We start from the raw sequence: 25,492 nt of genomic DNA, 5'->3' as shown, positions 1-25,492 counted from the left end.
GAATAACTATGGAAAAGAACCCCCCATGGAGCTCTCTTTCTGGCCATTTCCAGCTCCCAAAAAAGGAAATACCCCAAGCAGTCAACATTCTAGGCTTGGTTAAAATCCATGGATTGGTAAAGCAGTCTCCTCTACAGAAATAATAAGCAACCTGGTCGATGATATGAAGTTGGAGATTCCAGGAGGGTGGCAGTTGAACTACACCCTACACTCTATTCATTTCAGTTGCTTTTATGTGGGTCTCAGAATATACTTCCACCTAATTCTATTCAATTAATTATGTTTATCGCTGACCAGAACACCTTGGTTTCATAAAGGCCTCTATGCTTTACTCTGTCCAAGAATGTGGCTCATATTGCACATGAGGGCCCGAGAGTTTTCTTAAAAGAGCGTCCTACAATCCCTCAGCTACTGCCAAAACATACACACGGGACTACCCTGCAACATTTTGTCTGTGTAAATCAGGGTCTATCTTATATACAATCGAAGAATTCTTGGAACTATCAATTCGCTCAGAATTAAAGAACAGGTTCATAAAATTAGTATTCTATACGCCAAGGCACAACATGTCAATCTTCCAAAATCTGGGCACCACACACGAAATCACATGAGGCATTGTTTAAGCACATGGAGCTCACATTTGACACAAATCACTTAAGTGGTTGAGGTATGCACTTGCTTTTTCTTGAATTTATTGATAAGTAGTTAAGTGTTAATCATTTGAAGCATGCCTCCAGATCTATCATATGATCACCATGATCACATATCTTATGCCTCGTCTATCTAAGTCTCGATTTTATAAACAAATGACCCTCCAGCATTTCACAATCATCGCCTATGATTCATCCTTATTGTGTCATGATGACCACTCCCTGTTTAACTGTCATTTCATGATGCCTCCGGTCATCATGGTGGTAACACGCTGCCTCATCACAGAGGAGCTCACACACTCTTCCCACAGATTGCATCCTGCAATCAAGTGTCCACGCTTCCAAAGAGAGAAGGCAGGACAATTACCACCATGGAACTGATCCCTGAATTGCCATCATGGAACCGATCCCTGGTATCTGACTGCCATCATGGACCAAATCCCCTGTATTAGACTAATCATCACAACGACCGTCAAGTGGTAGTTAAACAGAGGACATTTGAAGGCAGAGGCAGAGACTTAATCAGAGTCTGGCAGCACAGTCAATTACAGTTGAACCATAGGCACCACCTTCGTTCAGTTCTCCCACAACCCAGAGTATGAAGGGTGTAAGGTGAGCTTGGAAGAGAAAGGTTGGATGCCTTTTCTTCAGAAATTCCAAGGATATAATGATTAGGTGGCGCTCGCATTCGCTCGGAGCTTTGATGGTGAAAATGCCCAAGTTGGTAACCTCAGTTTCAGGATCATTGATGAGTCAGTGAGTAGGGAAATTGGACTACCACCTTACGGTGAGAAATTTTTCAAAGGTGTCCAATTAGAGGTACCAAATTGCACCATGTTCCTGAAACCAGCCTACGGGTCCATTAGTTGGACAAACGGAGTGCTTCGTAGCTGTATTGAAGAGCAACGACACCCACTCCTAGCCATGCTATAGCGCTTCATAACCTATGAGGGGAGGCTTGCTGTGGTATTTCTCTATCATATCGGGCTCCTGGTTCATTTTATAGAAGGTAGGCATTTCAATATTCCTCATTTCTTAAGATTGAGCTTGGGTAAAATGGCAAAGGGAATTTAGTCTCATAGCAAAAAGCCTGAAACTACATTATATCACCATAGTTTGATCAAGATTTTATTGATTTTTGAGCTGAAGAAATGGAAATGGTCATTGGAAGATTTCCTCACAGAGGCATTTCCTGGGCAACCAACACAAACTAAAGGCAGACAACGTGCAGTAAGCCAACCTTTGAGAAATGAAGAAGTAGTTCTCCCATACGAGTCTGAGCATACCCATTCCCCTACCCCGGTGTCCACACCTCCTCCTACAGGCACAGGTAGCTCGAAGGATGGCACATGTAGAACGCTGGTGGAAAGTCCCATAAGCTCACTTCAGAAAAGGATGTATGGCCGGAAAAACCTACTCGACCTGATCTCAGTCTCATGACTGAAAGTGACACCCTGGAGTCTCTAGTATATCCACCCCTCAAACCTGAAAGCAATTCTCCTAAAGCTAAACAATGGAAACCCAGATTTGCTTCCAAACTTTCCCAATCCCTATAGCTGAAACTTCGGCTCAAGGTAATCGTCAAACCCACAGTATGGCCTTTTCCCCACAGAACACGGTTGAAGGACCCAACATTGTCCATACCTTAGTTTTTTCCTCCCACGAGACCATTCTTCCGCAATCTCAAACGCCCATAGTAGAAGAGCCCACTGCCGTGCCTAAACTCCAAATCTCGGTGGATATTACACAGGATAAAGGAAACTTGTCCCCTATCGAAGCAGTAGCACGCAGGAATGCTACAAAGAGCACCCGACATACGTCATCTGCTAAGCAACATAGAGGCAAATCACCAAGGGGGAGTATCTCGCAGCAATCAACAACCGCAACTAAAAACCCTACACTGGATGCTGAGAAGAAATTAAAAATTAGACTTATGAAGCTACGGAAAACAATTACCAAGCTTAGGGAATATGCAAAGAAATACAAGGTTTTATTTCATTTTTTGAAGGACATATATCAACAGGTAAGAGATTCCAATATGAAACTATATGTGCAGAATGATGCCTTGGTGAAAGAATAAGCACCTCCTATGTTGGAAGGAAACTCAGAACAAACCTGTGAAACGATTGAACACTAAAGGACTAGCGTTGCAATTCTAGAAGTGTTCGCCACGTATTGGGCAAGGGATAGAAGTCCTAATCAAGACTACTAGTCTGTGACAACAATCTCCTTCAATGGCACAGTTCCTTTTTGTTGGATGCATGAGGGAATGCATTAGGATAAGCGTGGGAGGATGTTGATCCTCTGTTTTGTTCTTATTACTGTTGGTTCAATCCCCATTTTGACACCTTTTTGGTACCATGGAACCTATTTCTTTGCTAAGTTACTATCCTAATCCTAGCTCTACTCCCCACTTGAGGTAAACCTTCTCGTGGTTTTATTTAGATATTCATTGGTAGATTTAAGTGAATAGAAGTAGCATATTTTTAAACTAACTTATTATTACAATCAAATGTAGACTCTCAACAAAATGTGCAGGACGATACCAGAAGTAGCAGTTGATGTATGAAGACTTTCTACTTCGGTACTCAAGGGCTATATGCAGAATTGGCACTCAAGTAACGAAATGGATAAGGTGCAGCACGTTCTGGAAGATGAAAGGGCGCAACCATAAGAAGAACACATCATGATCCTAAGATCTTCACCCGATTTCTTTTGATTGCAGCATATACAAAATTGGGAGTTGGTTAGGAGTTGATAAACCAATTCGAGATGGCTGTTCAAACCAACTCACCTGGAAGGAGTAATGTTGTTCAATGGTTATTTTTAGTTTTATGTTTTATTGTAAGCGAATGCCTATAAAGGCAAGGGATGTAATATGTTAAACCGACCCCGAACTTATGAAGCATTTTTACTGTATGATCGCAACCAGTTTTAATATAATTGTGATGTTGCTCTTGTTCTGAAGCCGTTTTTGAATGCGTTGATTGGAATGGAGTCCATGTTTTGACTGTGAATCAAATCATTTAGTTACTGTAAGTTATTAGCCCCAAGTGTGGCTGGGCCCACCCATCTGGGATTCTTTGTATTTGTATCAACAGTGGCACTGCAAACTTAGATTCATTCAATTTCCTTTTCCATTTACAAGTCAGTTTGTGTGGATTATTACTGATTGGTTGATTAATAGGGTGATTGCAGAATTCTTTACCGTTTTCATGAATTGTAATTAGATTTCGGGGTGATTTTGTGCCTTCCAAACCAGAGCCACTACATCACTTTGATTTGCCCTCACCTTGAATGCATTGTATGGTCACTGATACATTGATTGGAATTGTCACCAATAGTTGATGCTGAAGTCCTTAAATCTTTCAACAGATATAGATGAATGACGACCTTAATTGAATGGGACAAGTTTTATCTATTTCCTGTAAATCAACCTCTGTTTCACTGAAAATAATTGACTTAGATTGATCGCAACTGTAGCATTACAGAGGCACTTGAATATAGGTTGGCATTGTTTAGATCATTCGAAGACTCAACAAATTTGATTATATTATTGGACTAGTAACTTAAACACCAGGATGTCTAGTTTGCACGAATGATAAATTGGTTTGTTTCGTTGTGGATTGATGTGCTGTAATTGGTATATAACATTATAGGAATGTTTTCAAAAGGCCAATCCTATAGTTATCAATTATTTATCCTATTCATTCAATTGCCAATATCGGTGGTGAATTGAAATGACTATCCTCACTTCTGTACAAAAGGAAGTCTTCTTTGAATGATTGACTCCTTTCCTGGTTCATGTGTTAGGGTGTCTACTTCATGATTAGATCATTGTTATGACTTACAACAACATAGTGGTAGGTATAGTCTCTAGTACTGATAGTTGGGCAATAAGTAAGGTAACTATGAGAGTTTCATTTATTTATTAAATCCTGTAAGTGATCCATTCAAGGCAGAACAACAAAACAGAGTAATTCTTCCAATTGGTACTTAAACCCTGAACCTTGATCCGGAAATAAGATCTTAATTACAAAATGATTGGTTGATTGAAGTATTATCAGAATATATCACTCATTGAATTAGTAGTTGGATTGCTTAGTGTCATTGTTGCTCTGGGAATGAATGATTATGGCATCAAAAGTTTAATAAGCTGCGTGGTTATTATCATAAGATTGTTTGATTTCTTTCAATAAGAACTGTCAACATAGAATGTTTGTTGAAAATGATTGAGTGATTTTCATAGAGAGTCTGATACCAGCATGCAAAGTTTGATTAGAGTTTGGTGTGAATAGAAGCTAGTTTTTGTCACTAGGAATGCATAGTTAAGTATAGATTGAATACTAGAACTTGTGAAGATTTTAGGTTAAATTTGATTGTTGGGTTTTCTCATTAGACGATAAAATTTGCGAGTATTGATTCCATAAATCATTATGAGGAAACGATTAAACTCTGAGTTAGCTTAAACAAAGAAAGCGCAAGGCAATTCATGCTTACAAACCTCGGATTTACAATTAATCTTAAGGGATTTAATCTAACAAATTAAACACTCAAAAAGTATATATGCTTCATATACGCCTATCAGTGTATATCAACCACATTGGTAAATGTGGTTCTGCTAGTTTTTAATATTACCTATATAATATGATATATTATTACTGTTTATTAAATTAATTAGTTTTCCAAATTAAATTAATTAGATTTCATGTTTTGAAAATATTTTAAATTTTAGTTAATCAAATTTCATAATAAGAACAAATGTTGAATTTGATAATAATATTGTCAAAATCCACTGTGAATAGATAACACTACTCTAGTAAAATGACGCAATCATAATTCTTTAAGAATTATGAGCTTGAACAATTGATTGTTCACATCAACATTTAAAATCCCTCGAATCTTACAGAATTTAATTTAGATATTAGTGTCGCTGAGAATTCGTTCCAAATACTCTTTGTTAATGGCAAGGCCTCCTATTGACTCCTTCATTTATGAGAATGATGCGTCATCAAAGGCGTCAAGGATTGTATTGGTGGTACTCTCAGTTGTGATTATGGTGTCTATAGTGATTTTCGGATGCGCAGATAATAGGAGCGAACATCATGTTGGATACTCCTCTAGAGGAGTTGCCTGTGGAGGTGATTGTGGCGGTTGACGAAGAACGAGTGGCGGAGGTAGCTGTGGAGTTTATGGGATGTTATTGGGTTTTTGAAACACAAATAAACCAATCTACACCCTTTATTCATATACAATTATTTCAAGTATAATAATTATGATAGCAATATATCTATACAATGATTTTTATCTAATCATATTAGAGATTGTTCTTTATGCATAAAAATATTTGCAATCATCTTTCCAACAGTGTTATAGGATGTACTTGTGCCACGGAGCAACCCTTTTATACAACGTATTTGTGTTCACTGCTCACTTGGATACATTATCAGAGGCTTTTTCCCTTATGAATAAGAGGTCACTTTGTTGTATATCTTCAACCTAAAATTAAGATTAGCTTTTATTTTTTTTGAAGGACATTGCAGTTTTAGCAAAAATTGGTCATCAGAGCTTTTGTGATTTGTTTTCATATTTACATTCTTACATTCAATTACAGATTATAGTCATTCATTTAATGCAGGCTTTGGGCTATGGGAGTGTTTAGAAGGGCTATGGGAATGTTTAGAAGGTAGGTTATCATTGTGTTGTAGCTATTACAACAAAATTTTTGGGAATATTCAAAATTTTGGGTTCTTTCTCTTCTAGACTCAGGTTTTTAGAATTAAGATCTCGTTTTCGATTAGTCAACCCCCCATGACCTATTTCTATCAAACCTTATTGGAGCACCCATTCACACAATGCATGTTGCATTCATTCATCATATTTTATCTCGTGTACCCTTATAATTGCATTAGGGTTTTAGGGCACTCAATGATTTAGAGATGCATTAAAAGTCTGTACCCACAAGCCTTTATTTCCCTACCATGTGCACTATGATGAAACACATATTTTGTGATATTTTGTGACTGGTCATGACATCCCATAGTTGCATTAAGCTCTATGAAACTATCGCCCTTCTCATGCGTCTTCCAAACCCTGTGTTATCATGATCAAGGATCCAACATTGCTTTGAACTAATCCCCACTCTCTAGAATATATCTTCACTACAAGGCACTCACAGCACTCACAGTATAATTTCCTCCTCACCATGGGTATCCCATAATTTCGAAATTGCTTACAATTAGTATGCTCATTAAAATGCCCAAATGTTGAATTGATTTTCGGATTTAAGCATCTCTTGTTATACCCATTGTTGAATTGATTTTCGGATTTAAGCATCTCTTGTTATACCCATATAATTTATTTGATGATTTTTTTCCATTGTTTTAATTATCTATTCCCTTTTCTTTCCAGGGATTTAAATAGGATTTCTTTGGGCATCTATTGAACAATAGATAGAAAAGACGTCACTTATGGAGGAAAGCTTATTTAATATAAAATATTGACGTCATGAGGCTCTGTAAAGAACAACATTCACGGGAGAAGGTGTATTATTGATACATGACGTGGTGGGCAGAACCACAAGTACCATCGGATACTTACAGGATGTTTAAAGGTCAACGAGGAAGATGTTTAACGATGTATAAATTGTTTTGAAGACCATGAGCCAAGATTACCATAAAGCCAAAGCCATATGAATACATGCTTATATGAACACAGGTTTATATTGAATATCCAATAAGCTACAACTAGCACAACCATATTTATCAACGATAAATGTAGTTGATAAACACCAATAGACTTATATGAAACATATATACAATTTCATTTTCCAATATGGTTGATATACGCCGATATGCTTATATCAACTACATTAATAATTATAATGGATATTTTTTTAAAGATTATTAATAACTATATAAATATTAACAACCATATTATTTATATATATTATTATATAAATATTATAATAATAATATAAACTCCTAATAATACTAGTAATATTAATTAATAATAAGAATAGTTATAATAATATCAAATTATCATTATATTATTAAAAAAATATAATAATATAATTATTATTATATTATTATAACACTAATATAAAATAATAATAATAATAATAATAACAATTATATTGTATTATTAATATAATAATAAAATATATTTATTATTATATTATAATAATAATAATAATATATCATATAATAATAATAATATCTATGATATTATAATAATATTATATTATCATTATATTATTATAATAATATACAAATATAATTATTATTATTATTATTATAATATAATTATTATTATTATAATAATAATAATATAATGGCTATTATATTAATAATACTAATAATTACTATTATATTATTTTATTATTATATATTACAATTATTATTATAACAATAATATAAAATAATAATAATAATAATCACAATTATATTGAATTATTATTATAATAATAATATTAGCTCATAATAACAACCATGATCCAATAATAATTAAAATTTTGATAAGTGAATTAATGTGTAATTTATTAAAGACCAACTATTTATGATAATTAATAACCATATAAATAATAACAATGATATTCTTATATATTTATAATTATTATATTAATATTATTATAATAATATAAACTGATAATAATATTAGTAACATTAATTAATAATAATAATTATTATTATTAATATTATTATTATTGTTATTATTATTATTAGGCTTTATTAATTCAACCATGTTTAGTTTGGTTTTTTTAATATTTATTTTAGGGTTTGTATACATTGGGTTTATTACCCAAGGGATTAATGCTAAAACCCCAAGGGATTATGAACCAACAGGAATAATATTAAACAAAAAGGACTAATATTATAAACCCAACATTGGTAAACCCTAATATAAATATTAGAAAGACTAAAATAAACATGGTTTATTTTCATGGTGAGATTATTTTTGTCACAATGTGACATTCAACCATGGTTGATCATGGTTGGTTATGATTGACAATGGTCGACCACGATCGATATTATAAACCTAAGGGAATAATAAACCCAAGGGATTGATATTATAAACCTAAGGGAATAATAAAACTAAGGGGTTAATACTAAAACCCCAAGGGATTATGACCCCAATGGAATAATATTAAATACATGGGACTAATATTATAAACCCAGCATTGTTAAACCCAAATATAAACACTACAAACACTAAAATAAACATGGTTTATTTTGATGGTGAGACAATCGTTGTCACAACGCGACATTCAAACATGGTTGACCATGGTTTGCTATGATTGACAACGGTTGACCATGATTGATATTCTTGCCCCAAAGAAATAATAAAAAGAAGGATTAATATTAAAACCCCATGGGATTATGAGCCGAAGGGAATAATATTAAACCCATGGGACTAATATTATAAGCCCAACATTGGTAAACCCAAATATGAATACTACAAACACTAAAATAAAGATAGTTTATTTTGATGGTGAGACAATCCTTGTCACAATGCGACATTCAAACATGGTTGACCATGTTTGGCTACGAATTATATTATAAACCTAAGGGAATAAAAAACCCAAGGGATTGATATTATAAACCCAAATGAATAATAAACCCAAGGGATTAATACTAAAACACCAAGGAATAATATTAAGCCCAAGGGACGCATATTATAAACCCAACATTCGTAAACCCAAATATAAATATTACAAACACTAAAATAAACATGGTTTATTTTGATGGTGAGACAATCTTTGTCAAAATGTGACATTTAACCATGAGACTAATATTATAAACCCAAAATAGATAAACCCAAATATAAATACTACAAACACTAAAATAAACATGGTTTATTTTTATGGTGAGACAATTCTTGTCACAATGCGACACTCAACCATGGTTGATCATGTTTGGCTATGATTGACAATGTTTTACCATGATTGATATTATAAAACAAAGGGAATAATAAACCAAGGGATTGATATTATAAACCAAAATGAATAATAAACCCAAGGGATTATGAACCCATTGAAATAATATTAAACCCAACGGACTAATATTATAAACTCAACATTCATAAAACCAAATATATATATTACAACGTCTAAAATAAACATGATTTATTTCCATGGTGAGACAATCCTTGTCACAAGGAACAAATATTATAAAAATTAAAATAAACATGATCGACCATCGTTGATTTTTATATTGAGACAATCCTTATCACAATTCCATGTTGGACCATGGTCGACATCATAATAAACCATGTTTGACTCTAGAATAATAAACCCAAGCAATTGATATTATAAACCCAAGGGATTAATACTAAAACCCCAAAAGATTATGAACGAAAGGAAATACTATTAAACAAAATGGACTAATAATATAAACCTGAGGGAATAATAAACCCAAGGGATTGATATTATAAACCAAAGGGAATAATAAACCCAAGAGATTACTATTATAAACCAAAATGAATAATAAATCCAAGCGATTAATACTAAAACCCAAGGGATTATGAACCCAAGGAAATAATATTAAACCCAAGGGACTAATATTATAAACCCAACATTCGTAAAACCAAATATAAATATTACAAAGTCTAAAATAAACATGATTTATTTTCATGGTGAGACAATCCTTGTCACAATGTGACATTCAACCACGGTTGACCATGATTGATATTATAAACCTAAGGGAATAATAAACTCAAGGGATTGATATTAAAACCCAAATGAATTATAAACCCAAGGGAATAATATTAAACCCAAGGGACTAATATTATAGACCCAAAATTCATAAACCCAAATGTAAATATTAAAAAGACCAAAATAAACATGATTTATTTTCATGGCGAGACAATATTTGTCAAAATGGGACATTCAACCATGAGACTAATATGGTAAACGTAAATATAAATATTACAAACACTAAAATAAACATGGTTTATTTTCATCATGAGACAATCTCTGTCAAAATGTGACATTCAACCATGGAAGTAATATTTTAAACCCAACGTTGGTAAACCGAAATATGAATACTACAAACACTAAAATAAACATGATTTATTATGATGGTGAGATAATCCTTGTCACAATGAGACATTCAACCATGGTTGACCATGATTGATATTATAAACCTAAGGGAATAATAAACCCAAGGGATTGTGAACCCAAGGGAATAATATTAAACCGAAGGGAATAATATTAGACCCAAGGGACTAATATTATAAACCCAACATTCATAAACCCAAATATAAATATTACAAAGAATAAAATAAACATGATTTATTTTCATGGTGAGACAATCATTGTCACAATGTGACATTCAACCATGGTTGACCATGGTTGGCTATGATTGACAATGGTTTACCATGATTGATATTATAAAGCTAAGGGAATAATAAACCCAAGGGTTTGATATTATAAACCCAAGTTAATAATAAATCCAAAGGATTAATACTAAAACCCCAAGGGATTATGAACCGTAGGGAATAATATTAAACCGTGGGACTAATATTATAAACCCAACATTGATAAACACAAATATAAATACTACAAACACTAAAATAAACATGGTTTATTTTGATGGTGAGACAATCCTTGTCATAATGCAACATTCAAACATGGTTGACCATAGTTGGCTATGATTGACAATGGTTGACCATGATTGATATTATAAACCTAAGCAAATAATAATCCCAAGTTAAAATAAATGATAAACCCAAGGGATTAATAATAAAACCCTACGGGATTAATATTAAGGCCAAAGGACTAATATTATAAACCCAATATTTGTAAACCGAAATATAAATATTACAAAGGCTAAAATAAACATGATTTATTCATGGTGAGACAATCCTTATGACAATGTGACATTCAACCATGGTTGACCATGATTGATATTATAAACCTGAGGGAATAATAAACCCAAGGAATTGATATTATAAACCCAAATGAATAATAAACCCAAGGGATTAATACTAAAACCCCAAAGGATTATGAACCCAAGGGAATAATATTAAACCCAAGGGAGTAATATTATAAACCCAACATGCGTAAACCCAAATATATATATTAAAAACACTAAAATAAACATGATTTATTTTCATGGTGAGACAATCCTTGTCACAATGTGATATTCAAGCATGGTTGACCATGGCTAGCTATGATTGACAATGGTTTACCATGATCGATATTATAAACCTAACAGAAGAATAAACCCGAGCGATTAATATGGGAAACCCAAAAGAATAATAAAACTAAGGGATTAATACTAAAACCCCAAGGGATTATGAACCCAAGGGAATAATATTAAACTCGAGGGACTAATATTATAAGCCCAACATATATAAACCCTAAGACAAATATTATAAACATTAAAATAAACATGATCGCCCATCATTGATTTTTATATTGAGACAATCCTTATCACAATTCCATGTTGGACCATGGTCGACATCATAATAAACCATGTTTGACTTGAGAATAAGAAACCCAAGTGATTGATATTATAAGCCCAAGGGATTAATACTAAAACCCTAAGGGATTATGAACGAAAGGGAATACTATTAAACAAAAAGGACTAATAATTTAAACCCAAGGGATTTATATAATAAACCCAAAGGAATAATAAACCCAAGGGATTAATATTTTTTTCATGGTGAGACAATCCTTGTCAGAATATGACATTCAAGCATGGTTGACCATGGTTGGCTATGATTGACAATGGTTTACCATGATCGATATTATAAACCTAAGGGAATAACAAACCTAAGGGATTAATATGAGAAACCCAAAGGAATAATAAAACGAACGGATTAATACTGAAACCCCAAGGGATTATGAACCCAAGGGAATAATATTAAATCCAAGGGACTAATATTATAAACCCAACGTATATAAACCCTAAGAAAAATATTATAAACATTAAAATAAACATGATCGACCATCATTGATTTTCATATTGAGACAATCCTTATCACAACTCCATGTTGGACCATGGTCGACATGTTTGACTCGGGAATAATAAACCCAAACGATTGATATTATAAACCCAAGGGATTAATACTAAAACCCCAAGGGATTATGAACTTAAGGGAATATTATTAAACAAAAGGAACTAATAATATAAACCCAAGGGATTAACACTAAAACGTCAAGGGATTATGAACCCAAGGAATTATTAATATTACAAATTTGAAGAACAAAGAAACCCAAGATTTTGATATTATAAACCTAAGGAATTAATAAACCCAAGGGAAAAATATTAGAAACCAAAGGGATCAAAAATGGCAAGGGATCAATATTAAAAATAGAATGGATTAATAAGAATTAATTTTTTAAACGCAACGGATTCATCAACCCACGTGACTATGAATATTATAAATCTAAGGGATCAATAAAACCTAGGGATTGTTAATGTTATGAAAGAAACAAGTTAATAGATTGAAAGGATAAACATTGTAAATGTAAGGGATTAATATTAAAGCTTAGTACTATTATTTAAACCTTAATATTGGGGACTAATAAACCAAAGGTAATAAATGATAAACCAAAATAATGATTAATATTACAAACTTAAAGAACAAATAAACCTAATAATTTAATATTATAAACTCAAGGAAATAGTAAACCGAACCTAAGCCCTTAATCCATGGCATCAATATTATAAACATAAATAATGCTATAACACAAAACAATAATAAAAAACATAAACCAAAACCAATATAAGAACCACATTGAAAACTATAAAGCAGTAAAACATGATAAATCATCATTACATTAATAATAACACATTTATATCATTACATTATAAACAATAAATAAATATTAAGCCATAAATACATTGATATCAATACATGAATATATCAATAGTATAAATCTCAAGAATATTGATATAAACACCTAGAACATGAAATCCCAACAATAATATTATAAATGTAAACACTATTTTCAATATGAAAGACGTGAACAAAGCGAAGGGATCCACACAAAAGACCACAACAATCACAAATGCAAGAGAAAGATATAAAACAGAAACACTGCCATTGGAGAAAAGCAACATAAATGAAAAAACACATCTAAATTGCACACATTGGATTCAAAGAAGAACAACATAATAGGACATTTTAAGACCATAGATATACAATTTTGTACATAAAAACAACATTAGTGTTTAAAAAAAAATCAATTTAACCAACATCGCAACCACAGAAAGAACATTGAGTCTTAACATATATTTTTGTTCTCTTTACATCAAATAATTCCACTAGAAAATTGAACTTCAAACAATGTTTCGAAAGTCATTTATGGAGCGGCCTCTTCCAAAACACAACCAAACCGATGACAAAAGCAGCACCAATTCAAATCAACAGGATAATGATCATGATACTTAACACTTTTTTACCAATTCCTTCTTGTTCTCCTCGCAGACTCTTTCTGGTGCACATGTTTCAAGTATTTTACATGTGTTTTTGTTTGATCTAGCTCATGAATATGATCAACAATAAATGTAGGATGGAACCCATGTTTTCTATCAAACTTGTTTCGAATATAGGAAAGAAATCTTATAGCTCCAGCAATGTCGCGTATTGTTCTGGAATAATAGATGACATCATTACTATCCATATCTGCACTTGAAAGACACAAAAACAAAGCAAAATCAATAAAGACATGCACAAATAAATAAGCATACACACACACACATATGTATATACAAAAAACATAATAGACCATTTGTATCTATGTTAAAAAACTTAATGTTATAGTGTTACATGAAGAAAACAATCTAGTGTTACATGAACCAAATGATATAAAAATTTCTACAAATATAAGCCTCATTTCAAAATACAATAGAAAAAACAGCAAAAATAGAATAAAACCATGGCTAATATTCAAAAAATGAATATTGGCCATGGTGATGGCCAATATTCAAAACCTTCATTTTTTCATTTCATGATGTAATATGAATGCACAATATTAATATCAAAATGAACGAGTTAGAAAAATGATTTTGAATGATTGGTTCATATAACTCATTGTTTATGTTTGAATGGTCTGTTGTAAAGAAAATAGCAATAGGCACTTAAAAAAAATAGTAAATTGAACAACGTGAAAAATGATGTAAACAACTTTCTCAAATATTACTATGAATATGATGAATTTATTAATCTAATAAATATATGAAAATGATTATTATATTACAGTAAATCAAGAGGACAATAAAAGCAATTCAAAAAAATACTTTAAAAAAGGTCACAATATTATTAGTTGTATTTCATAGCGATATGGACTTCAATCGCTCCTCTTCCTTCTTCCTAATTGTGACATATGCGTTATCTTTCCTCTTGGCATAACGTTGAAAAGAAAAAGGCGGAGCAATGCGTAAACCATCTATTGATTTCACCCTTGATATGGCTGTGAAGGTAAAGCCTTGTTGCTCTTTATTCCCGATATCAATTGACGCTCGTTCTAAAGTCAATCCCCGTGACTTGTGGATTGTAAGAGCCTATACCATCTTCAAAGGAATTTGTTTTCGATTTCCTCTTATCACTGGTGTGATAGGGACAATGTTTGGATTGCTTACATCAAATGGAACACCAACATACTTATCAAAAACAACAGTTGTGAACATTGGAAGTTGAAGTGGCTTAGAGGTAGACGAATAGAATATATCCTTAACATAACCAAGTGCACCATTCACCAAGCCAGCTTCAACCCATAAATTACATGTCAACATAACATGTTAACCACGACACAACAAAACTTCATGGTCAAATTGATCATCATCAACACCAATGATTTCAGAATGTCTTGAATGCTCAAAAACACATCATGCAATTGGATAATTTATTGATTTTAACATATGCCTATTATGAAAAGAGACCAAATTATTCGTGGGAAACATGTGAACTGTTGCATTAAATAAATCTCTTTCTCTAAGATGAAACCTCATATCAACCCGTAACATAAGAAACTCTCAATCTTCCCAAACAGGTTTTACATTTGATGAATTGTTTTCATTGTTTTAATTATTTATTCCCTTTTCTTTCCAGGATTTAAATAGGATTGCTTTAGACATCTATTGAACAATAGATAGAAAAGACGTCACTTATCGAGGAAAGCTTATTTAATATAAAATATTGACTTCACGAGGCTTCGGAAAGAACAACATTCACGACACAAGGTGTATTATTGATACATGACATGGTGGGCATTTATTATAAATGATCATGGTTCATGTTTTTTGTGTTTTAGGAGAATTGTTGCCAAGAATAATTAAGTGCCATGTGGCCACCATAAAATCAACATGCACTCCTAAACGATGCATGGAGCATAAGTGGTAAAGGTGTGGAAAATGTGTTTTAAAGGTTTCCATGAGAGAGTGAACCAAAAGCACCATCGGATACTTCAAGGATGTTTAAAGGTCAAAATATTTCGAGGACCATGTTTAACGATGTATAAAATGTTTTGAAGACCATGAGCCAAGATGGCCATAAAGCCAAAGCCATATGAATACATGCCTACATTGAATATCCGATAAGCTACAACAAGGTAATGAATATTGTAGTGTGTATTTAAAAGGGGGTATTTACTACATTGTGCTCACTATTGACGCGGTAGATGCCTACGATTTAGGTGTAATGCCCATGCCTAATCAAATGGAGCTGGCAGTAAGGGACGTTATGGTGGTGACGCCACAATCATACTTGGTAATACGCTGGATACCAAAATTAATATACTCGAGTGATGGGAATGACGTGGAATGAAATTAAACCATTAAATGCTAGACGCTATGCCGCAGTGTGATGACTAATAGCAGGATAGACAAATGGTGTTATGTGCAGCATAAACTAATACATAGCTAAAGGCTATTTTACTAAAGCCGCGTTGGCCACATCCACGAACGTTTGCGACTTCTACACGAACAGTGTCAAACTGCAATGTTTTGGCAGCTAGAGGTTTTACCGGTGGCTCTGTTTGGTGTAAACGACCAGCTACGAATTCGAGGCTGCAGTAAACTTGGTAGGAAAAGCCTCCACGACGGACAAGCCTGTCTCTTTCCCTGGAAGGTCGAGATCTTTATTTTATGCCAAAGTTGCATTGTGGTTACATGAATTCTCCATGGTCAGTTTCTTTGGGTTTACAATGACTCTGGAGATTGCGCTTCTAATGTAATCACACCCTTAGATCGCGCTTCTTGGACACACTTTCAGTATAAAGTCGCAAAGTCGCCCCTAAGAACTCCTCGTCTGCAGTCGGGAAGTTCGACCTGAAATGCAGTGCGACCATGCGACCACCTTAAGTCGCAATCCACCTGGGTCGCAGAATAGCACTCCAAAACCTCAAGGAAGAAGCCGGAGGGCGCGACCTATCTGCAACGAATCTATGCGACCTTCATTAAGTCGCACTTCCACCCAAGTCACTTAATCATGTTTTTCTTGCTGGCGAGCCGCCAAGAAGTGCGACCTGGCCTGCAGCGTGACTCTGCTACCTGAAGTGCGACCTGGCCTGCAGCGTGACTCTGCTACCTCCATGAGTCGCACTTGTTTACGATTTCTCTCAAATTATCGCTGCATGCATAGCCATAGAGCAAGGTGTTAAATAAGTGAAGGAGGTTATTGTTGGGAAAAATGCTTAATTAGTTATGTAAATAGCTGACAAATTAGTCAGCAGATTTTGTGTTCTCTGCAAAATTAACGCAGCAAATTGTTATGTGGTCAGTGCTGAAAATTAGCTGTCATAGTGTTGGAAATTAGGTGTAATGCCAGTGGATTTATTTCAGAGTTGATTTATAAACATTTTAGTAATAATTTTATTATGATGATGATGATAGTGGTTACCGTCCACTGAGACCAAATTGGTCTATCGGACCTACAATATTTTTAATTTTTAATTGTCTGGCTCCTCGTCTTTCTTGGCGAGATTGGTGTTGTAGCTCTCTTTTTTTTCTCTACGGTCTTCCAACTTCCTTTATCTTGCATCTCCTTCATCTCTTTTGGTTCTTGAGACAATGGTGTCTTAGCTTCGCGATCAATTGTGTTCGTCCTTTTGAAGATAGTCGGAGAAGAAGTTTGGTCTAGGAGATCTGCTTTGTTGTTAAATGAAGATTTATTTTGCACGATATTCGAATCCTCATAACTGTTGATACTTGAGGGGTTGTCGAGTGCACTTTTTTGTTGTTGGGCAGGGGTTTCTCCATGCTTGTCTTGAGAGTTGTTTCTGTCTTGCCCAATTTCTTGTGATTCAGAGTTTTCTCTAGAGTATTCTTCTTTGATGACAGTGTAGTGTTCTTTTTGTGCTCCTTCCCACCAAGTAGATCTGTGGTGGTTTTTCTTACCAGAATCTTTCTGGGAGGCTTTTGGACAATTTTTGGCTAGATGGCCTGTCTCAAAGCAAGATCGACATCGGAAGAGGACACTTTCATAATCGAGTTTCTGGTTCCACACATAATCTTTACTTGTTAGGTTTATTTCCGCTGGGAATCCGGCACTGAAGTCCATTTCCACACAAATGCGTGCATAGGTGGTTCTGGCATATTCCTCTGCAGTAAAATTTCCCAATTGCATTTCCAATGGCTTTTAGCGAGGAGAGATTCCAGAGATGCAAGGGTAGGCTTGGCAATCTGACCCAAACTGGTGCTGAGGTTATCACTGCTGTTGAGGGATCGAATGATGGGTTCCATGGCTTCATGAATAGGCCTGATTTTTCCCAAAACCAAAGGCCGGAATCCAGAATACATTGTCTGCTTTCAGGATTTTCAAAATCTACTATAAAGAAACCCCTAACACACGGGTAGATATTAATTTCATCATAAATGACAGGCTTTCATACCTCTGAGATCCAATTGTGGAGAGCTGTTAGTCGCGGCCAAAAACCATTGAACCGACAAATTAGGGAACTTTCAGAAAACTTCAAAGCCTCATCGAGTGAGGCCTGGACCACCTCGACAGTGGGTGTTGGGGCTTCACTAACAATATGGGCAAGAGCTTGCCCTCCAGGAGCTGACGGCACTGAGCCAGCAGCTATTTTCACGAAGCTGGGAGCCATATTTTACTTGCCTGTAGAACCCAACCATAGAGTTATAAGGCAAAAGATTAGATCTAGATCTAAAACGTTGCCCCAGAGTTAGATCTAAATCTAGCTATAGAGGATTAGAACCCAGCCGCAGAGAAATTTTGACCATGTGTTACCCACTTTAATTATACCAATCAATTATTCCAGCTTAAACCCAGCACTACATTAAACCCAACATTACGTCAGACCGGACAGACTGCAAATGGAAGCCATGAAATTATCAATGGAGGAAGAGAACTCAGCTGAGCTCACTGCAGTGGACGCTGGACCAAACCCGAACCCTAATCCCAGCACCCCCGATGGCCAGGCTGAAGAACATTAGAACCTCAAATGAAAGCGCAGCGAAGAGGCTGCCCTAGACCCCTTCTGGAAAACCAGTCTCTGTTCATATTTCAGGTGCCGATCACAGGATTGCAGGCACGGTGATAACTGCAGGTATGTGCACAGCGAATAGGAGTCGCAGGAGCCAAAGATCGAAAGCCACTAAAGCGATCTGCAGGCGATCTGGAGCCGTAGAAGAGGCGATCTGGAACTATGTAAGTAATCAAAACTAATCGCAGAAGAGGCAATCTAGAGCCACAGAACGCCCTCGCGGGTAGCCACAGAACGGGTAGTTAATGGTTCAATTAATATATATGAGACTTGCAGTGGTTTTTAGCTCAAACAGTGATAGTGTTTTATTTATTTTTTATTTTTTATTTTTTATTTTCTATATATGTATTTTTCTTCATAGTATTGTTGGCTGATCAGCTTCCTGGAAATAAGTCATTTCATATTCTACAAGTGGTATCATAGCAGGTAAAATTGTTTTGGGTTAAATTTTTATTGTTGGAATTTCGCCAAAGTTAATCATGTCAAATTCTAACCAGATGTTAGTTTCAGAATTTGATGGGAACGATTATGATTATTGGTGCATTAAGATGCTAACCTTTTTGATTGGAAAAAATTTGTGGGAGATAGTTGAATCGGGATATGAGGAGCCAGTGGATTGGAATGTCTTTACAACCAATGAAAAAACAACAAGAAAAGAAGCAAGAAAGAAGAATGCTCAAACTTTGTTTCACATTCAGGTAGCTCTTGATAAGAGCTTATTTCCAAGAATATCAGGAGCAAAAACTACCAAAGCTTCCTGGGAGATTCTACAAGAAGCTTACCAAGGTAGTGATCAAGTTAAGGTTGTTAAGCTTCAGAGATTGAAGCGAGAGTTCTAGAATTTGAAGATGTAAGAAGTTGAAAGTGTGAGTGACTGTTGTGTGAGAGTCAAAGATGTGGTCAATAAAATGGCTACACTTGGAGAAACTGTAAGTAATGAAGTTTTAATTAAAAAAGTATTGAGATCTTTAACACACAAATGGAATCATGTTGCAATAATCATGGAAGAAAGTAAGGATTTGACATAACTATAGTTCGATCAATTGGTTGGATTTTTGATGTCTCATGAAGAAAGATTGAAGGAAACTTTTGAAGGTGTAGAGAAAGCTTTTTCCTCTAAATTACAAATTGCAAAGAATGAATATGCAAGTAGGAGCAGTACGAAAAGTAATCAAGGTCAAGGTAAATGGCAAAGTCAAAATTATTCAAGAGGTAGAGGAAGAGGTGGCTCAAGTGGAAGAGGTAGTTTCAGAAGAAGAGGTAGAGGTAGATTTGATAAGAGAAATGTTCAATGTTACTATTTTAACAGGTATGGCCATTTTGAAAGAGAATGCAGATTGAAAGAAGGTAAAAATGCTAATTATGCTCAATAAAATGGTGAGTATCCTCCAGATCACTTATTTTTATCTTATGCAAAAGGTAAAAATACTAGTAAAGAATTTTGGTACCTAGATGTTGGATGCTCTAACCATATGATAGGGAATGAGAAGTTGTTTTCAGCAAAGGATGGAAGTTTCAAATCCAATATCCAGCTTGATGATGATAAATCGTTGGAGGTTGCTACCAAAGGAGCTATGGAGGTCCAAACAAAAGAAGGTATAAAGAGTATTCATGACATTTATTATACTCCACAATTGAAGCATAATTTATTGAGTGTTGGGCAACTATGTGAGAAAAAGTGTAAAGTAGTCTTTGAAAATAAGACATGTACTATCTATGATAAGAATAAGGGAAATAGGGTGATCATTGTTGTGCCTATGACAAGAATTAGTATGTTTCCCTTGAGGTTTGATGAACATAACATCAATCTTGCAAATATGGCTTATGGGGACTCAAGTTGGTTTTGGCATCTCAAGTGTGGGCATTTAATTTTTCACAGTTTGAAGTTTCTAACCTCAAATGCATTAGTTTCTGGTTTGCCCAAGGTAAAAGAGCATAAGGAGGTTTGTGAAGGATGTGCTAAAGGAAAGCATGCAAGGGAAAGGTTTCCAAAGGGAACTGCATGGAGGGCTCATCACCCACTTCAGCTTGTTCATTAGACATATGTGGTCCTATGCAGACTAAGAGTTTGGGTAAGTCATCATATTTCATCACTTTTATTGATGATTACTCACGAAATTGTTGGTTATATTTTTTGAAGGCCAAAAGTGAAGCCTTGGATACATTCAAGTAGTTCAAAGCCCTTGTAGAAAATGAGAGAGGGTGCAAGATCAAATGTTTGCAGACTGACCGTGGAGGAGAATTCTGCTCAAAAGCTTTCCAGAGTTATTGTGATATGAATGGCATCAGGAGGCAGCATACTACATCATACACACCCCAACAGAATGGCATAACTGAAAGAAAAAATCATACTGTGGTTGAAATGGAAAGATGCATGCTACAAACTAAGGGATTGAGCAACTCTTATTGGGGAGATGCAGTTGCTACAGCGGTATACATCCTCAACCATAGCCCCACTAGTGCACTAGAAAAGATGACTCCTTATGAAGCTTGGTATGGAAAAAGGCCTAATGTTAATCATTTCAAAGTTTTTGGTTGTTTGGTTTATGTGCATGTACCTGATCAAAATAGAAAAAAGTTAGATGCAAAGAGTGAGTTATGTATTTTTGTTGGGTATAGTGAGACAAGCAAGGCTTTTAAATTGTATAATCCTCTAACTAACAAGCTTATTGTCTCAAGAGATGTAATTTTTTATGAAGGGGGAGTTTATGGTCATCAAGTTCAAGTCCAATTTCTTCTCCAAGTTCTACAAGAAAGGTAAGAAGATTGAGTGATATTTATCAGAGGAGTGCAAATCAAGCACATGAAGAAAGCCCAATAGGTGAGATAGTCAATTTTGCTTTATTAGCCAAGGCTGAATTTGAACCATCATGTTTTGAAGATGCATGTACTAATGAGGTTTGGATGCAAGCCATGCAAGAAGAGATGGATTCCATTCAAAGGAATGACACTTAGAAGTTGATAGAGCTTCCACATGACAAGAAAAAGCTTGGCACCAAATGGGTCTATAAGACTAAATATAACAGTGATGGGAGTGTTGAAAGACACAAAGCAAGATTAGTTGCTAAAGGATTCACATAGAAGTATGGAATTGATTATGAAGAGACATTTGCACTAGTAGCAATACAAGAGACCATTAGAATGTTGATTTCATTAGCAGCTCAGAAAAAGTGGACCATACATCATATGGATGTGAAACATGCCTTCTTGAATGGGTACTTAGAAGAGGAAGTATATGTGGAGCAGACACAAGGCTTTGAAGTGAAGGAAAGGAGAATAATGTCTACAAGTTGAAGTAGGCATTGTATGGTCTCAAGCAAGCACCAAGAGTGTGGTATGCAAGGATTGATGGATACTTTCAGGAAAATGGCTTCCACGGAGGTAAGAGTGATCCTACCCTTTACTACAAACAAGAAGGTATTAATATTCTAATCATAAGTTTATATGTTGATGATCTACTGCATGATGAATGAATTTGAGATGAAAGATCTAGGGATCATGAAATATTTTCTAGGAATGGAGGTTTATCAAAGTAAGGATGAGATTTTCATTTGTCAGACAAAGTTTGCACATGATATGCTAAATAAATTTGATATGCTTGATTGTAATCCATCCCCTATTCCAAGTGCTCATGGAGAGTTGTTATGTAGAGATGATGGTGATGATTTAGTTGATGAAAAAACTTATAGAAGTATTGTGGGGAGCTTGATATTTCTAACCCACACAAGGCCTGATATTACATATTCAGTTTCACTTGTTTCAAGGTATATGACAAATCCATTTGAAATACATATGAGTTAGCCTAGAGGATTTTAAGGTATGTGAAAGGCACTTTAAATTTTGGTATTCATTACTACTCTTCTGAAAAGTTCAATCTTGTTGGATTTAGTGATTCAGATTGAGGAGGTAGTCTTGATGACCGTAAGTCCACATCTGGAAATTGTTTTTCTTTTGGTTCTTGTTTGATTACATGGAGATCAAAAAAGAAAAGTATTTTTGCCCTGTCATCCACAAAAGCGGAGTATGTTGTAGTTACCTCAGCAAGTACACAAGCTCTTTGGCTCAGAAGATTTTTGGAAGAAATTGGAAAAAAACAAATTCAGCCTACAGTGATTTATTGTGATAATGTAAGTGCCATAAAGTTAGAAAAGAATCCAGTTCATCACAGCAGGACAAAGCATTTTGACCTGAAATATCACGTCATTAGAGATTTGGTGCAGAAGAAGGATATTGAATTGAAGCATATAAATACTTAGCATCAACTTGCAGATATATTCACCAAAGCAGTTGCAAAAGATCAGTTTTTGGCAATACAAGATAAGATAGTAAATCCTCATTAATCATTAAGGGGGAGTGTTGGGAATAATGCTTAAATAGTTATGTAAATTGCTGACAAATTAGTCAGTAGATTTTGTGTTCTCTGCAAAATTAAGGCAGCAAATTATTAGGGTGGTCAGTGCTGGAAATTAGCTGTAGTAGTGATAGAAATTAGTTGTAAAGCCAGTAGATTTATTTTAGAGTTGATTGATAAACATTTTAGTAACAATTTTACTATATAAGAATGTAGTTAATGGATCAATTAATATATATGAGATTTGCAGTAGTTTTTAGCTAACACAGTAACTATGATTTATTTTTTTTATATGTATTTTTCTTCATAGTGTTGTTGTCTGATCAGCTGGATGGAAATAAGTCATTTCATATTCTATAGTTCTACAAGAACATATAATGTAGTACCGTTGAGGCAACCTTTTATGTTTGACACATTGATTAACAAAGAGGAATATGATGAACGGCCCCCAAGAGTTGGAAAGTAAGCGTCAAGAGTAAAGCTAGCAAACCATGGTTGTAAATGTCTCCAGAAAAACCATGGTATTTTATTTGATTGCCAAGGTGGACCCTTCCCTAAAGAAATCTCCAAGTCGAAAGCAAGGAATGAAGGTCTGTGGACATATATTAAAGTTCATCACCATCTTATGTATATATATACATATATATATGAGGGTCACTTGAATGCGTTGGCTATAGTTTATTGTTGCAAAAAATTGACATTGTTTGATGGGACATGAGGGATTGAGAAGCCAAAATAAATAGGTAGAGCAAGAAACTAACGCATGTTCCAATAGTCATGAAGCTTCCTGAAAAGTATGGCACCTGAGGTCGGAAAATGGCACGACTGAAGTTTGGAGATATAGCTTTGATGTGTGACCTACATTCAGGCACCACTATACGTCACGAAGCTGCCTGAAAAGTATGGCATCTGAGGTTGGAAAATGGCATGACTGAAGTTTTGAGATATAGCTCTGAAGCGTGACCTACATTGAGGTGCCGCTACATGACCTCTCTTTGAGTTGTATGATCACATCTTGAGGGCTCAAAGGAGCAACCAGATTGCATGAACTCCTCTAAATTGTGAAGGTGTGACTAATGTGCTTAGTAAGGCTCTCATGTTATTTTGAATATGGTATTTATGTGTTTTTTTTTATTATTTGGATCATTTTTCTATTTGTGCATGTTATCCTTGTGCAGTGGCCATGCTAATCTTTTATGCATCATTCCAATTTTATTAGATGTCTTTGAAAAGATAGAAATTGACATGTCTATGACATTGAAGAGACCAACAGCTTATAATAGTGAAAAGGCACTCCTTTGGACTTTGAGAAACATCTTGAATAGAAGGAGAATCAAGAGAGTAAAATTTGTCACTAGGTTGTTTGAACAACCCATGACAAACTGGTTCTTGTTGGGCATAGTTGACAACCTACATACTGAGAGTTAGTCAAAGAAGTTGTATGCAAGGATAATGTAATCTCCTCTTGTCAAAATCGCTCCAAAGACACTTATAATATGTTGTCATGCATACAACCTGTGGTACTAGTGTGGATAAGGCATGGTGCTGACCAAGAGACATATGGACAGTTCTTTCAGGAATTGGTGTAAACATTTTGGAGCTCAGAGACACATCACAGAGATCACATTCATTGAAAACACTATGCTGCAGAAAAGGACTATATAGGGGTCCAATTTGATGGTTAATTTGTCATGTTTATGGCATTATTCCTTGTCTGCATATTTATATGAATGGTGTTATTTGTTTACAGTGGGGACACTAATTTGCATATAGGAAACCAGGCATTTTTTCAAGAAGCCTTGCAATCTAGGTTTCAACAAACAAGCTAGCCGAATCAATGTAGCTAACCAAAAAACTATACCAACCATGATGGTAGGAACTATATCAGGAAGATCAACATTAAACATAGCAAACAGATCGCAATCCTATTCAGTGTCTCATCATGGCTACATAACAACATCAGGGTTTATGGAAACCCTACTCATTCTTCTCACAATTACTTTGTTGTTAATATGTACATAATGCTCACCATAATGC

At 34.7% G+C, this 25,492-nt stretch overlaps 1 non-coding gene across 1 annotated transcript; it reads right to left on the bottom strand.

Moving 5' to 3' along the window:
* Positions 1 to 24,587: 24,587 nt before the first annotated feature.
* Positions 24,588 to 24,690, bottom strand: LOC149191202 (U6 spliceosomal RNA). Its single transcript, XR_016256676.1, has one exon. It is a non-coding gene; the product is annotated as a U6 spliceosomal RNA (small nuclear RNA).
* Positions 24,691 to 25,492: the final 802 nt, after the last annotated feature.

This window comes from Pinus tabuliformis, chromosome 3_1 (genome assembly GCF_031772625.1).
Source record: "Pinus tabuliformis cultivar Carrire ecotype Pingquan chromosome 3_1, CPIR1, whole genome shotgun sequence".
Taxonomy (NCBI): domain Eukaryota; kingdom Viridiplantae; phylum Streptophyta; class Pinopsida; order Pinales; family Pinaceae; genus Pinus; species Pinus tabuliformis.
Note: the sequence above shows the minus strand (reverse complement) of the source record. Positions and strands in the feature narration are given on the sequence as shown.